The following is a 4040-nucleotide window of genomic DNA, read 5'->3' as shown; positions in this document are numbered from 1 at the left end:
CAGGTGGGGAGAGATCAATGGGGGGAAAAGGAGACATGTAAAAGTTTCAACAATAAAGAATTTTTTAAAAAAGTAAAAATAGATCAATATGACATTAAAAAAAATATGCACAGTCCTTGCCCTTAAGGAAGTTACAATTGAACAGAGGGGATATGTCCACTGTTCTAATAGTGCTAACAAAAGGCAGCGTTAAATCATGTCTATGACATAATAATAACAGCTACCAGTTGTTGAGAGCATACTATGTACTATGATAATACATTCTATACGTATTTAATCCTCATGACAATCCTGGGACTATTACTACATTTTACAGATAAGGAAATGAGGCTAGTAAGGCTTTATTAACATCTATGGCCCAGAATAGTGTGTTACTGGATTCCTTTTTGAGTGAATTTTTTTAGTATCTGCACCCACCTCAGAGCCTGCAAACCAGAGCCAATAGCTACTTCGAGATCACATGTACCTCAGCCAGCACCTGATCTGCAACAGCTTAACACTGTACTTTCATTGCATTTGGAACCTTGAGAATAGTGAAGGCCACGCTAGTTCCATAATTAGCCTCCATCTTAAATGTGCACCACCACCCTTTAAAAAACACACAATTATTCATCATGACTGTACTAAGTGCAACTGAACTGTATACTTTAAAATGGTTTAAATAGTACATTTTATATTAAGTATATTTTGTCACAATAAAAACATTTATTACACAAAAAAATGTTCACTTTTACACATGCAAAGTCTAATATATATCTAATGGTTACAGAAAGTCACTTTGCTGCAAAAACGGTTCAAAAGCTCAATAATCTATTACAGAGTTCATAATCAGGGTAACAGCACCTTTTTCCAAGAGGCTGACTCTGCTACCACCTCAGCAGTTTTGGAGAGCCATCTTGCTGAGTCATCTTTCACACTGTTTTGTGCCTCTTCTCCCCAACCCTTCTTTCCACGACTCCCTTCCTCACAAATATTTCTACTGTGTCCCTCTGATTCTTTGTGTGATAACCAAGCTCTCCCATATTGCTCCTCCTTGTAAACAAATGCTATTTTATTCTTTGCCCTAACTGACTCTGGCATTTCACCAAGGACACTCATTTATAGGGACTGCAGGAGAGACTTGTGTCCTCTTGCTTTTTTGAGACAGCTTCCAGGCCATTTTTTCTCTGTCCTGCTGGAAAGATGACATTTTAGGCACACAGCAGCCAAATCAATCACTTACCACACCTCTTCTATGTTGCCTAGACACTGATCATGCCCCCAAAGTAAACCAGGTCTTTGAGCCTCTAACACAGGTCTTCTTTGCCAACATTCAACTCATTGTCCTGGGAGACTTCAATGTTCACTTGGTTTATTCATCCAAAACTTTGGCTGAGAAGTTATTGACTTCTTAAAACCTAGTGACCTTGCCCTAACTGTTTTGGCTCAGTGGATGGAGCACTGGCCTGTGGACTGAATGGTTCCAGGTTCGATTCCAGTCAAGAGCATGTGCCTTGGTTGCAGGCACATCCCCAGTAGGGGGTGTGCAGGAGACAGCTGATTGATGTTTCTCTCTCATCGTTGTTTCTAACTCTCTATCCCTCTCCCTTCCTCTCTGTAAAAAATCAATAAAATATATTTAAAAAAAACACCCAAAACCTAATGACCTGCCTCCATTTTAATCAACCACTTTCATGGCTACCCTCTAAACTTGTGTAACCCAATACAGTAGCCATTATCTACAGGTGGTTATTGACATTTAAATTAACTAAAAATTAAATTAAAAAATTTAAAATCAGCTCCTCTATTTCACTAGCCATATTTCAAGTGCTGAATAACCACATGGGGCAAGTGGCTACCATATTGTATAACACAGAGAAAATTTTCATGACACTGTTGTACCTCAAAAATATTTTAAAGTGTATTGTGTATCTACAACTTGCTAGGCACTCTTTAAGGAGTTGAGGATACAATGATGAACAAAACAGATATAATTTACTAAGGCTTATTATACAGCTATAGTAATCAAGACAGTGTGTCATTGGAAGAGGGATAGACACATAGATTGAAACAGAATGGAGAACCTTAAAATATACCCACCCAAATACACAGAACTGTTTTTTACAAAGCAGTTCAATGGAGGAACAATTGGACATTCATAGGTGCCCCCCCAAAATATGAACCTTATATAAAAATTTAAGTGAATCACAAATGTAATGTAAAAACTATAAAACTTTAGGAAAACATAGGAGAAAAGTCTTTGTGATCTGGAGCCAGGCAAAACTTAAAACTTAATTAAAAACGTTTGCTCTGTAAAAGACTATTAAGAAGATGAAAGACAAACTACAAACCTATCAAAGGACTCATATCTAAAATACATTAAAAAAAAAACTCTCAAAACTCAAGAGAGAAAAAAAAAGACAATCCAATTAGAAAATGGGCAAAAACCTATGAACAGACATTTCACTGAAGAGAATATACAGATGCCAAATAAACACATGAATAATATTATCAGTATCCACTAAAGAAATGCAAATAGCGCCACAATAAAATACCACTACACACCTATTAGAATTGCAAACAATAATAACACCGAATGCTGATAATGATGCAAAGACACAGTCACTCATACATTGCTGGTAGGAATATTAAATGGTACAGCCACTCTGGGAAACAGGCAGTCACTTATAAAACAAAACATACAACTATTATATGATCCAGTAATTGCATTCCTGGGCATTTATCCCAGAGAAAGGGAAATTTATGTTCACACCAAATGTTCTATGTCCATGTTCATTGGAGTTTTTATAATAGCTCTAAACTGGAAACAATGTCCTTCAACAGGTGCAGAGTGAAGGTTAAACAAACTATAGTAAATCCATACCCTGGAATACTACTCAGCAATAAAACAAAATGAAATATTGATATAGACAATGACCTGGATGAATCTTCAGAGAATTATGCTGAGTGAAAAAAAACAATATCAAAGGGTTATATACTTTATGATTCCACTTATATAAGATTCTTAACATGGCAAAATTTAGAAGCAAAGGACAGATTCATTGTTCAGAGTGGGATGTGGGAAATCAAGGATCCGGGAGAGAAGTGGGTGTGGCTATAAATGGGCACCACAACAGATACTTGTGGTGATGGAACTGTTCTGTATTTTGACTGTATCAATGTCAATATTCTGGTTATGATATGATACTATAGTTTTATAGGATGTTACTGTTGGGAAAAATTGGATGAAGCATATCTAAAATCTCTCTCTATATTCTGACAACTGCATGTGAATCTACAATTACCTCAGAATAGTAAGTTTAATTTAAAAAGGACAAGGAGGTGAACATTTCAAGAAGGAGGAGTTGATTAACTGGTCAAATTCTGCCAACATATCTAGCAAGGTGAATGACAAATACCCATTCATTTTGACAATATGAAGATTATTGTGACATGAGCAGAAACTGTTTTGCTGTAGTCAGGGGGACTGTAAAACAGAAGTGGACTAAGGTGTAAACAGGAGGCAAAGAAATAATGATTCTTTAAGAAGAGACAATTCAGTCAGGAAGTTTGGCTGTGAAGGGGAAAGTAGTAGCTTGAGTGAAGTGTGGAGTAAAGCAACTGTTTTATGTTTGATTGATTTTTCTTAAAAATGGAGACTCTTTATGTTTAAACCTGTTGGGAAGGATCCAACAGAGAGGAAAAATTTGAAGAAACAGAAAAGATAAGGGGTCATTAACAGTGTTAGGCTCCTGAAAGATAGCAGACAATGGGATCAAAAGTGTACACAGAGGGAGTCAACAATTTTAAAAAAAAGTATACACAGAGGGATTGTCTTAGAAGTGTAACAGCTTTTTATAATGTAACAGAGGGGAATAAGATAATGATAGAACTGCTTCTTCTCAGCAGGAAGAATTGCTGAGAGCAAGGGTAGATGTGAGTGAAGAGGGGGCTGTATGAGGGAGAACTAGGATTTATGGAGACAGAAAGTTTGAAAATTTGTTCTGGAGGATGAGTTTACCAAAAATATTTATAAGGATTATCTGGTAGTCTTGTGGGTC

Source organism: Myotis daubentonii, chromosome X, assembly GCF_963259705.1.
Source record: "Myotis daubentonii chromosome X, mMyoDau2.1, whole genome shotgun sequence".
In the NCBI taxonomy this organism is placed as follows: Eukaryota; Metazoa; Chordata; class Mammalia; order Chiroptera; family Vespertilionidae; genus Myotis; species Myotis daubentonii.
The sequence above is the reverse complement of the archived record's forward strand: the minus strand, read 5'-3'. Positions refer to the sequence as shown.